This window comes from Narcine bancroftii, chromosome 5 (assembly GCF_036971445.1).
Source record: "Narcine bancroftii isolate sNarBan1 chromosome 5, sNarBan1.hap1, whole genome shotgun sequence".
In the NCBI taxonomy this organism is placed as follows: Eukaryota; Metazoa; Chordata; class Chondrichthyes; order Torpediniformes; family Narcinidae; genus Narcine; species Narcine bancroftii.
The window spans coordinates 100,550,536-100,563,922 of NC_091473.1; the positions used below are offsets into that span (position 1 = coordinate 100,550,536).

The 13,387-nt window shown below is 40.9% G+C and overlaps 1 protein-coding gene and 1 long non-coding RNA gene across 10 annotated transcripts in view; one reads left to right on the forward strand and one right to left on the reverse strand.

Moving 5' to 3' along the window:
- The window catches only part of LOC138763784 (uncharacterized), a 45,194-nt gene extending 32,145 nt beyond the window's left edge, over positions 1–13,049 (reverse strand). Inside the window, exon 1 of the long non-coding RNA XR_011357784.1 lies at positions 12,613–13,049. This is a non-coding gene — a long non-coding RNA (uncharacterized lncRNA). The remainder of the gene's footprint in view (positions 1–12,612) is intronic.
- Positions 1–13,387, forward strand: part of fggy (FGGY carbohydrate kinase domain containing) — a 347,777-nt gene that overhangs the window by 289,119 nt on the left and 45,271 nt on the right. The gene's annotated exons all lie outside the window — the stretch shown is intronic.

The following is a 13,387-nucleotide window of genomic DNA, read 5'->3' on the forward strand; positions in this document are numbered from 1 at the left end:
AGATTACAATAGGATCTAGATGAATTGCAAATGTGGCCAAGAAATGACAGATGGAACTTAATTCTGACAAGTGCAAGGTACAGCAATTGGTAGGGTAAATCAGGTCAGGGCTTGCATGGTAAATGGTAGAACAAAGTGTTACAAAACGGACTTTGGGTACAGATTTATAGTTCCATGAAAGTAGCAGTGCAGGTAAATAGGTTGCTGAATATGGTGTTGGCACATTCAATTTCATAATTTAGGACATCGAGGACATGTTTCAACTGTACAGGATGATGGTGAGACCACACTTTAATTATTGTGAGCAGTTTTGACATCGTACCTGTAAGTAATACATAAAGTTGGATACAGTGCAGAAAAGATACATGAAAATGTTGCTAGAACTGGATGGAATTGGGGACCTGAATTATAAGGAGAGGATAGATTGGCTGGGGGTTTGCTTTCTAGAACCGGGAAGCTCAAGAGGAACATATTTTGAGCTTTATAAAATCATGAGGGCATAAATAAGATAATCATAGTCTTATTTCCCCAGAGTTGGTGAATTTAAAACTGAAGGGTATAGAGTTAGTTAAGAGGGGAAATATTTAAAAGAGACTTGAAGATGGTGGGTACATTGAATGGCCCAACTGAGGAAACACTGCCAGCAGGGACAGTTGTATTGCTCAAAAACATTTAGACAGGTACATGGGTCGAAAAGGTTTAGAGGAATATGGGCTGAATGCAGGCAAATTGGACTAGCTTGGTCAGTGTAGACTAGATGGCACAAATGACTGGTTTTCATGCAGCTTATTTGTATGACTCCATGTTTTTTTTTTAATTTAGACATACAGCACAGTAACAGGCCACTTTGGCACCCGAGCCTGTGCTGCCCACAATCACACCCAGTTAACCTACAACCTCCGGTATGTTTCGAACAGTGGGGGGAAACTGGAGCCCCCAGGGATAACCCACACAGACATGGGGAGAATGTACTGCTACAGGCCCAGAGAACCCCAAAACCCAGCAGGAATAGAAATTCACCAAGGCAAATGGTTACTTAAACAAAAGTCATTTTTAATTTTCTTTAAACATAAAAACAGGATCAAACTTATTACTCTTAACTTAACCCCCTTCTAATTCTAAGCAAACATGTATGTAATGTGTACAAGTTCAAAGAAGTTCTTTGATTCACAGTCCAATCTCACTTTTCACTCCTCCAAGTTCACCGGTATCAGGCAATTCTTATACTGTGCACAGAATTTAACATTTATGAATTTTCACCAAGCTCTGGTGCTTAAAGGTAAATGGTTACCACTCAGGAAAGTTCTTGTCGGTTTCAAAGAGAGATTTGATGCTCGTTGGACACACACAAACTGATTTACTTCCATCAGTCACTTCAGTGTCTTGCCGAAGAAACCTGCCCCAACAGGGTTTTCCAAATGATAATCTGCTGCAGGTCACCACAGAGTTCCTTTTGTTTCCATTATTTCAGGTGAAACACTCTAGCCAGCCATTTCCTCTTGTATGGACCACAAAGGTTTTCAACAGACTGAACTCAGAACTCACAACCAGTCTTCAAAATGGGGTTTCAACAAGCTGCCAGCTTGCCATGACTACAGAAACCAGTCTCTCTCTCTCTCTCTCTCTCTCTCTCTCTCTCTCTCTCTTAGAGAAAGCCAGTTTGGTCTCTTCTTTCTCTCTGGTTGAAAAACCAGTGTCTTTGTAAAGACAATAAAAGCTGCTTTGCTAGAGACTTCATAAGTAGATGTTAATTGGATATGTTATGGAGTAATGGATTACTGTTTTGAAAGCAACAGATGAATGGGCTCTGTAGTTTTGGTCCGGTGCCACAATCTGTCTGGTTTGAGCAAAGCTCTTGCATTTTAAATGAGATTGGTTTTCTAAAATCTGATCGGTTTGTGCTTGGACCTACACTACCACCACAATCCATTTCCTTCAAAAATATATCTATATACAATATAAAATATGATATAATCCATCACAGTACCAACACCTCACAGACAGTGTGGAATTCGAACCCAATCGCTGGCACTTTAACAGCATTGCAGTCAAAGACATTAGTCAGGTAAATGAGAATATTTCCCCCTTTCAAATGTAGAATATGAACATTAAGCATTTCAGAGACCAAAACAGGAAGTGTTTTAAATACAAAACTGGTTAAACAACTTGTGCTTGGTGTTCATGTTTCATCTTTCCTGTGATACTATGAGGCCAATAGAGCCTGTTTGGCTGTGCCAGAGTTTTGAAACACCTCCCTTTCCAGTGCTTTAACTCATCAGACATTCTTTTTGTCCTATTTTGTGTTGGTTTGGTTCATTTCATTTTGCAGTCACAAACTTCAGACATATCATTTTAAAATTTAACCAGCTCTGTTTTTCACCACCACTTTACAAATAAATCTGTGGAATTATCTCTGTGAATGTGTGTGTGTGGCTACTTACAAAAGAAGCCTCATCTTCAAATTGTGTGTAATCCATCATCATGTGAGAAACTACAGAGACCTTGACCTTCCTTGCAGTGGCATTACAGTGCTAAATGTCTGAGACAAAAAGGCACCCAGCATTATGAAAACATAATCCAAGAGAAATATTTCAGAGGTTGGATTCCCTTATTAATAACTTGTTACACAATATTGATTCACCATTAATCAAGGACAATACCTCAAGACCAGAAAATGGAATGAATAGGACATGGACCCATGTGAGTGTGGTGGTCAGTCCCAAGTACATTACAATTTATACTTTAGCTAACCAAAATCTCCATGAAAATCCATAATCCATATTTAAAAAATCAAGACCAATGTGTGTAGATTAAGGAAAATGGGCAAATCAATTGGATGTGTATTTCCATTTCTGTGCAAAATCCAACATTTCTAGGTATGTTTGAATCTAAAAGCAATATATTGAAGTATCGAGGATACCTTGTGTGCCTTATTGGTCAACTATTTTAGAAAACTTATATTTTTACCCAAATCTCAAGAAGTGACTGGAAGGCAAGTGATTGAAGTGGCAGTGGCATTAATGTGAGAGATGAAACCACTAATCTTCCATATGGTGAAGTGATGAATGTAATTGGCACTTTGAAATTTTGGAATTATAAGATTAAACTTACCCATTAATTTTACAGTAAGCTGAGGCAGTTGTGTACCTATTTTCATCTTATGAGCACTTTGTAGAGAAAATTGCCTATAAATTGATCCCATTTGCTTTTTAAAAAAATTTTTGGACGTTTATCCTTTTATTTTTCTTTGGCTTGGCTTCGCGGACGAAGATTTATGGAGGGGTAATGTCCACGTCAGCTGCAGGCTCGTTTGTGGCTGACAAGTCCGATGCAGGACAGGCAGACACGGTTCCAGCAGTTGCAAGGGAAAATTGGTTGGTTGGGGTTGGGTGTTGGGTTTTTCCTCCTTTGTCTTTTGTTAGTGAGGTGGGCTCTGCATTCTTCTTCAAAGGAGGTTGCTGCCCGCCGAACTGTGAGGTGCCAAGATGCACGGTTTGAGGCGATATCACCCCACTGGCGGTGATCAATGTGGCAGGCACCAAGAGATTTCTTTAGGCAGTCCTTGTACCTCTTCTTTGGTGCACCTCTGTCTTGGTGACCAGTGGAGAGCTCGCCATATAACACGATCTTGGGAAGGCGATGGTCCTCCATTCTGGAGATGTGACCTACCTAGCGCAGTTAGACCTTCAGCAGCGTGGATTTGATGCTGTCGGCCTCTGCCATCTCGAGTACTTCGATGTTAGGGATGAAGTCGCTCCAATGAATGTTGAGGATGGAGCGGAGACAACGCTGATGGAAGCGTTCTAGGAGCCGTAGGTGATGCCGGTATTAATAAATTAATAAATTAATAAATTGTGAAAATAAAAAGTCTTTTATCTGGATTCAAGTGTTTTCACCAACAATACAATTGGTACAGACTCTTCCTATTGAAATTCATCCTAGCATGTGTGGTACTTTAACAATAGAAATTGGATCAAGGGTCACAATTTATATACTTCATACTTCACCATGAAATCAATAATCTTTGGTGATCAATGAGATATCTTCATATGTAAAAATAATATTAAAAACCTAATGCTCATTTCATTCTTCCATTTACAATTTTTCACAGTTGAAATAATGAAGACAGTTCTACCTAAAATATCTTCAACATCTCCTCAATCTATAAGATGTATCACAATCTTTGTAAATGAATATTTCACTGGAAAATATTCAAGTTCTTGAATGTATCCATTTTGACTTCCATTTGGAAGCAGAGACATTAAAAAGTTCAAGACTGCAGGTTCTCAGAGTCTTTGGATGCCTCAATCAATTAACATGAGCTTGAAAATGTCACTCTTGAATTTTCCTTCATAGCTACACATCTGCTACACCTCTATTTTCACAGAATGGGACTGGATTGGTATCGAGAAATGGTAATCTTTGTCCTTTTTGGGCAGGTTTACAGGACTTTTAAATTAGTCTTGTAGCAGCACTATGGCACCACTACTACTCCCAAGAGGCAATGGACCAGCCATGACGTCAGTGCGTGATGACGTCAGTGTGGGTCAAGTGCAGGATTCTGGCTTTTAAATGGTTGCACGGGTGATGAAGAGAAAATTCATTTGACTCACTCCAGAAATGCCTTGTGTGGTTATTTCATAGTGTCCACTGCAATTCCATTGGCCACAAATGATGACCCCGATGAGTACAAAAACATATTTTTTGGACAAATATGGACTCTGCAGCCATTGTTGTGAAGCTGCCACCTTTCTGGACAGCTGAACCTGAACTGTGGTTCCAATAGGCTGAAGCACAATTTCACTTTCACAAAGTCAAATTGGACACCACTCGTTATTACCATCTCGTCAGTGCCCTGGATCAGGCCGTTGCTAAGAGGGTGACTTCCTACGGGATCCACCATGTACCAGCAAGTATGACGCTTTAAAAGCACTTTATATGGCATGTCTTGTAAGGAAAGGGAAACCAAACTACTACATCTCGAGGGTTGGGAGATCGCGCCCCTTCAGAACTAATGGATGAAATGCTGTTCCTGGCAGCTGGTGAAAGGCCCAAAATGTTATTCGAACAGCTCTTTTTAGAGTAAATGCCAGATGATATTAGTCTCTTATCCATGTGTTCATTTGAACACCCAAGGGTTGTAGCGGCGGAGGCAGACTTTCTATGGCTGGCTAAAAACCACAGCAAGGAAAGACAAGTCTGCACAACCAACCCCTCTGATATTGACTTCGTGTCACATGCTAGTGCTCTTAGCACATCACTCCCTACAAGCAGGCAATGCCCCAAGACACCTCGTACCACAGGTGTTGGGGAGTAAATGCTCACAAGTGCCTTCTAACCTGCCCGTTTGCAGGAAAATGCCCAGGCCAACAGCCATTAAAGGCTGTGGTGGTTGGCAAGAAACCTGCAAGCCTACTATATGTATGGGACAAGTGGTCCCAACAAAAGTTTCTGGTGGACACGGGTTCAGAAGTTGGTGTAATTCCACCCACCAGTTTTGATACACACCATCCTACCCCTGACCTGCAACTATGAGCAGATAACAGTTCCAACATTCTGACCTTTGGCACCAGGAAGATAATTGTTGAGTTCAAGAATCATCTCTACACTTGGCCATTTATTATAGCAACAGTGTCCCAACTTTTACTTGGTGCAGATTTTCTACAGGCTCGTTCATTCTTTGTCAACTTAAAAGGGTGTCATCTAATAGATGGAACTACTTTTCAGACTATTCCTCTGGAAGATGCCTATACTCCTGCTCTGTGCCTTCAAACATTAAGTAAACTAGTAGATAAATTCTCCAAGTTCCTTTGTGTTTTGGGTCCATATGTAATGGAGATGCCCAGGGAAGAATACCCTGATATTACTACTCTACAATTTTCTGCCTCCACTGCAAAGCACGGTGTTACTCACTGCATTTGTACTAAGGGCCCTCCTATCCATGCTAATGCGTGCCACTTGCCTCCAGAGAAACTGCGCTTAGCTAAGAAAGAATTTGCCAAGATGGAGGAACTAGGCATAATTTATATGTCTGACAGTCCCTGGGCATCTCCATTACACATGGTCCTGAAACACAATGGTGACCTTGTGGAGATTATTTGCAGCTTAACAACGCCACCAACCCGGATTGTTATCTGATACCACATATTCAGGATTTCTCAGCTAATTTGCAAGGAGCAAAGATCTTCTCCAAAATAGACTTGGTACATGACTATTAACAAGTACCAGTAGAGCCAGAAGACATTCCAAAAACAGCAATGATTACCCCATTTGGCTTGTTTGAATTTTTACGAATGCCATTCAGATTAAAGAATACCACTCAATCATTTCAGTGGGTGATGGATGCCTTAGGGTGTGGTATGACCAATGTCTTCATTTACCTCAATGACATTTTAGTAGCCAGTGGGACTAAGGAAGAACATTTGGAACATCTTGGTACACATTTTATTCATCTTCAGAAGTTTGTACTGGCCACTAATTAGGATAATTGCATTTATGGACATGAAATTATTGATTTCTTGGGGCATAGGATTACTCAGGAAGTTATGACTTGACTGCCATCCAAAGTTAAGACCATTACCAAATACTCAAGACCTGCTATGGTTAAAAGCCTGCAAAAATTCTTGGGAATGGTAAATTTTTACTGTCGGTTTCTTCTGGGAGCAGCTCACATCATGAAGCCTCTTTTTGATTTACTGTCTGGAAATGCCAGAACCATCCATTGGACTGAAGAGGGAAACAATGACTTCTTGAAGATGAAAAATTTTCTGACTCATGCCACTATGCTTAGCTACCCAGTTTTAAATGCACCCACCGCCCTTTCTACAGATGCTTCCAGTATGGCCATAGGAGGTGCACTTCATTAATATGTCAATGGGCAATGGAAACCATTAGCATTCTTCAGCCACCATCTTCGTGAAGCAGAGAAGAAATAGTGTTTTTGATAAGCAACCTTTGGCCATTTACTTGTCTATTCGACACTTTCATTATTTTTTGGAGGGGAGAGCTTTTACTATGTACACCGACCAACAGCCCTTAACATTTGCATTTTCCAAGGTCACAGAGCCCTGATCAGCATGACAACATCAGCAATTATCATTAATTTCAGAAATCTCCATAAAAATACTAAATATTTCCGGAAAAGACAGTGTAGTAGCTGATGCACTTTCCCACTCTGCTCCAATTAAGGTTTCATCTGTTGATCAAGGTATTGACTACACAGCTTTGGTCGCAGCCCAAGAACATGTCCATGAGACAAATACTTATCAGACTGCAATCGCAAACCTGCAATTGAAGGATGTCCAGTTTGGAGTCAAAGGCAAACTACTCCTCTGTGATATATCAACGGGACCCCCACGGCCAGTAGTTCCAGCACCATGGAACCGTCAAGTATTCGACTGTGTATGGTCTCTCACATCCATTAATTAGATCGACTGTTTGTATGGTTTCCGACAGGTACATGTGGCATGGTCTTAAAAATGATGAGGGCTTGCATTGCCTGCCAAAAAGCAAAGGTTCAGCAGTATATTAAGGTACCACTGCACTCCTTGCCTGCAGTTACTCAGCGTTTTGCTTATGTCCACGTGAACATCGTTGGTCTGTTTCATGTTTTGAGAGGACCGTTATCTTTTTACAGTAAAAAACAGGTTTACGTTGTGGCCCGAGGCAGTGCCTATATTAGATGCTACTGCAGACACTTGTGCTCGGGAGTTTCTCAGTTTCTGAGTGTCTCATTTTAGTTTACCAGTGCACATTACTTCAGATAGAGGACCACAATTTACTTCCTCGCTATAGACGGCCTTGTCTTGTTTGCTCAGTACAACAATTCATCATATGAATGCCTATCATCCCCAGGCCAATGGAATGGTGGAACGAGTTCATCGACATCTCAAGTCAGCCTTGAATGTTCAGTTAGAGGGCCTGAACTGGGTTGATGAGCTGCCCTGGGTATTACTGGACATTAGAACAACTCCAAAGGAGGACCTCCAAGCTTCATCTGCAGAACTCATGTATGGCGTACTGTTGATGGTCTCGGGGAGTTTGACCCTTTCCATTCCAACTTCAATGATGATCCTAAGGAACTGATGAGCAGGCTAAGGGAGACCATCAGAAAATTGGCCCCTATACCACCATTGTCACATGGAGAACACTACTTTTGAGCCTGAAAACCTAAAAAACTGCAAATATGTCTTTGTCCAAAGGAGAACACTTGGTCAACCTTTACAGATACCCTACAAAGGGCATATGGGATACTCAGACAAACTAGGTTGACCTGAATTTTGCATATTGGAGGGAAGCCACAGTCTTTCACTATTAACAGGCTAAACCAACTCATGTGGACAAATCTTCTCCACTGCAGCAGCCAACAGTCCATCACAGAGCTCAACAGCCTAAAAGACATACAAACCTTTCTGCCGGTTCTGGGGGGGGGGGGGGGGGGGGGTGGCATCGATCCAGCCATGTGACATCAGAGCATGATGATGTCAGCACAAGTTGAGCATGATGACATCAGCGTGGGATTCTGACTTTAAAAAGGTTGCACAGGTGATGAAGAGAAAATCTGTTTGATTCACTCGAGAAATGCCTTGTGTGGTTATTTCGTCATGTTCATTGTGATTCCAGTGGCCACAGTCTCACTGTTTTAGTCTTTCCTGATAATAGTTCAATTTTTTCTCTCCAGGCATATCATTGATTCTTCTCTGCATATTACGATAGAATCTGTTTCTACCAGCATACTTTGTACATTTACTTTAAATGTTAATCTTCTGGCTTCTCTGAGTGTAAGTCAAATTGGGTTTCCCTGACATTATTGATGTGTAATGTGTATTCATTGATCCAACACACCATGGAAGGTCATGGTATTGCAACTTTCATGAACAAGTTTTCTGCAAAAGCCTGGAATTAAGCCTTCTCAGGATCCCCTTTAGGCTTCTGCTATTGCAAGGTTATTTAATTTGTTGCACTCAGAATATTCCAAATTGCTGACCCTACCCGCACTTGTAGAGGCTTACATTAAGGAAAGTTCTTTTATTGCACACTCTCCAACTTTGTCAGTCTTGATTTTGAAACCTGTGCAAAATCTGGTCAGTAACCAAAGATACCCTTAAAGATTTGCTTGTTGAATTTCAGGGTTTATAACTTAAACATGAATATCGGAGCACGTTGAAGCATATCCATACTGGCAAAAGGTGTCATACTGTGCCACTTTATTGAACAAATGGGGCATCATTGCAATAATTGAACCAAGGTGAACACGAGTACATAGTGAAGCAATCTATTTAATGTCAACAACCATTAAAACTTCTTGCTGCTCATGCTTGCCTTTATTTTATAAAAGAAGAACTATACCATGAACTGGATGGCAGAACTGAAGTAAAAGTATTCATTCTTTCAGACCACAAGATTCACGAGCAGAAGTAGGCCATTTGGTCTGTTGAGTCTGCTCCACGATTCCATCACAAGCTGATCCATTCTCCCACTCATCCCCACTCCTGCTTTCTTCCCATAACCTTTGATACCCTGACTATTCAGATACCTATCGATCTCTGCCTTAAATACATTCAATGACTTTGCCTTCATAGCCAACCATGGTAGCAGATTCAAGAGATTCACCACTCTCTGACTAAAGAAATTCCTCTGCATCTGTTTTGAATAAGCAGCCTTCAATCCTGAAGTTGTGCCCTCTTGTCCTAGAATCCCCTACCATAGGAAACAACTAGGCCACGTCTTCTCTGTCCAGGCCTTTTAACATTCAAAATGCATCTCTGGAGGTACCCTCATTTTTCTGAACTCCAAGGAGTACAGTCTAAGAGCTGTCAAACATTCCTCATATGCTAATTCCTTCATTCCACAAATCATTCTTGTAAATCTTCTCTGAACTATCTCCAATGCCAGCATATCCTTTCTTAATCAAGAAGCATAAAACTGTGGCCCATACTCAGTGATGTCTCATCAGTCCCTTATAAAGGTTCAACATCAAATCCATGCTCTTGTATCCTATTCCTCTAGGAATGAATGCCAACAATGCATTCACCGCCTTCTTCACTAACTCAACCTTGAGGTTAACCTTCAGGGTATCCTGCATGAGGATTCACAAGTACCTTTGCACCTCCAAATTTTGAATTTTCTCCCCACCCCAATAATAGTCTGCTCTTTTATTCTTCAACCAAATACATAACCATACACTTTCCAACATTGTATTTCATTTGTCACTTCTTTTCCTATTTTCCTAATCTCTTCAAGTCTCTCTGCAGCCTATCCATTTTCTCCTCACTACCTGCAACTCCACCTATTTTTGTATCATCTGGAAACTTAGCCACAAAGCTCTTTATTCTGCAATTAAAATCATTAATGTACTATGGAAAAAGAAGTGGCCCCAACAGTGACACCTGCAGAACACCACTGGTAACCGATAGCCAGCCAGAGTAGGATCCCTTTATTCTCACTCTGTTTCCTGCCAATCAGCCAATGCTCTACCCATGCCAGTATCTTTCCTGCAATTCCATGGACTCTCGTTTTATTTGGCAGCCTCATGTACAGCACTTTGATAAAGGCCTTTTGAAAGTCCAAATATTCAACATCAACTGCATCTCCTTTGTCCAGCCTGCTTGTGCTTTCTTCAAAAAATTGCAGGTTTGTCAGGGAAGATTTTCCCTTGAGGAAACCATGCTGACTTTGGTCTATCTTGCCACGCACCTTCAGGTACTCCGTAACCACATCCTTGACAATCGACTCCAACGACTTCCTTTCTGCGGCCTCCCTCTACTTTTAAATAGCAAAGTGATCTTTGCAATTTTCCAGTTCTGTGGAACAATGCCGGAATCTATTGATTCTTGAAAGATCATTACTAGTGCCTCCACAATCTCTATAGCTACTTCTTTCAGAACTTGTGGGTGCATTGCATCCTGTCCAGGAGACTTATCTTCCTTTGACCTTTAAGTTTTCCATGCACCTTTCCTCCAGTGATCATGACTGCACCCACCTCTCTTTCCTGACACCCTTGAATGTCTTCCACTGTGAAGACTGATGCAAAATACTCATTCAGTTCCTCTGCTATTTCCTGGTCTCCCATTATAATTTCTCCATCATCTTTTTCTATTGGTCCTATATCTACTCTTGCCCTTTTAATATACTTTAAAAAGTTTTTAATTTCCTTTTTGCTATTATTTGGTAGCCTCCTTTCAAAGTTTATCGTTTCCTTCCTAATGACTTTAGTTGCCTTATATAGGTTTTGAATGCTTCACTTCAGCTTTGCCTTCCTTTGTCAGTCATGGTTGTTGCTTTGTTCCATTCAAATAGTTTTTCTTTTTTTGGAATATACCTGCCCTGCACTTTCCTTATTTCTTGCAGAAACTTCAGTCATTGCTGCCATCTTCCCTGCTGGCGTGCCTTTCCAATCATCTATGGCCAGTTCCTCTCTCACATCTCTGTAGTCCCCAGGGGTGGTGCCAGACTATTTTGCACCCTAGGCAAGGACAACTACTTGCACCCTCCAAAAAAATATTGCCAACTTCAATGTTCAAAAACAGATGTTTTGTAGAAAAAATGAAAGCACAAAACTTGAAACTTCTAAATTTATTTTAAATCGCAAGGATAAATAATACATCGATCTTTGATTGTCTTTCGCAAATACAAAAGAAAATATTTTGGCACACAAATCAATTTGAACTAAAGGACACTCAGTAGAATGCAAACCTCTGCCAAGGGCAACACCACGTTAAAAACTTTTACTTCCCTAAGTCCAAAAATGATGCAATATGAAATGGCCCATCAAGTTTGCTCTGACTTTCCCATAACCATTTTTACAAATCTATGCAATTACCTTTTTTTAAATTTTCCCATATTTCTATCATTTCCCTCACATTCCACAACTCATTTACACACTGCAGTAATGCCCAATAATCTACCCGCCCACATCTTTGGGATTCGAGAGGAAATTGAAGCATCCAGAGGAAGCTCACATGGTCACAGGGAGAATGTGCAAACTGCACACAGACAGGGCCAGAGTTCAGGGCAGATGCCAGATCGCTGGAGTTATGAGGTAGAAGCTCTACACATTGCACCACTGTGAGACAGCATCAACTAGAGCAATAATAATGTTGATTACATGTCTCCTTAAGAACTGCCTGGAAGGAATGTATCTCCATATTACACAACAACTGTGAGAACTTGCAATAAATTGATAGAGAACCCTGAGCAAAATGTAACTACAATTTCAGCATGGCTTTATACGTGGAAATTTAAAAATGCTTTTCTGTTAGTCTGCCGTTTGAAATTCTCATTTTTATGAAACTTTGACAACTAGAATAAACAAAATCATTAATAGAACGACAAAAATAAAATAGCATGGAGTAATTTCTGAAATGATTTCTTTTAAGAATTTATATACTTTAGGGGGCGTGGCAAGATGTCATAGAAGAAAGACGTGTATTCCACCTTTCCCCAGCTGGATTACTAAATATCCAGTTTTTAAAAAGCATAAAAGTGGTTAAAAATAATATTTACAGTTGTTTAAATAACAGTGATTTATGATGGCATCTAATGTGAAAAAATTTAAACCTCAACTTCAGGAAAAAAATTACCATACAAAAATGCAGAAGAATTGAGGCCTACCTGCATAGCTGAATCCATGGAATCGTTGTTGGGAGTCTTCAAGCCTCAGAGGACTCCAGCCCGTTCGAGTTTGACCTCGGCGCCGATCCTACCAACGCAAGGTGGCGCTGACACTTTGGTGAGCTCGGCCGTTGCTGACCTGCGTTCACGCGAAGCCGTGCGCGTGGGTGGCATGGCCAACAACGGGACCCACGAACCCGCGATCTTGCTAGGCGGCCCGGGGGAGCATAATGTAGCATCGGAGGACGGTCCTGCGCGTCCAGCGACTTTGCCTGGCTTGCGTGGGGCATCCCTGGTCCAAGAATTGCTGGACAAAGTATGGGCTGTGGGGGAGCCCGAACGCCAACATCCTGAAGAGGTTGGGGTGCCGGCGTCGAGTGTCCAGACCCACAGCCATACAGTTAAAGAATCTACGATGACTAAGGAAGAAGAGGAACTTACCTTATTGGAATTTGTCCAGGAGGAGGAGCCTGTAGTTAAAGGAGGCAGACCTCAAAAAGTGGAGGTGGAATCTGGAATGGATTCAGTGTTTACTGTTTTGGAAGGGATTGCTTGTTAAATGCACAGTATGTCAAAACAAATATCAACTCAGGTGAATCAAGGATTTATGGAGATGAAAATAAAAATGAATATCCTGTGTGATGAAATGTCAACTATGAAACAGGAAATGACTGTAGTTAAGAGTGATATTAATAGATGTATAAAATCAGTTGATACTATGCAAGATAATTTTAAGAAAATTGAAACAGCTTTTTTTGAGTGTCAAAATCAGGTG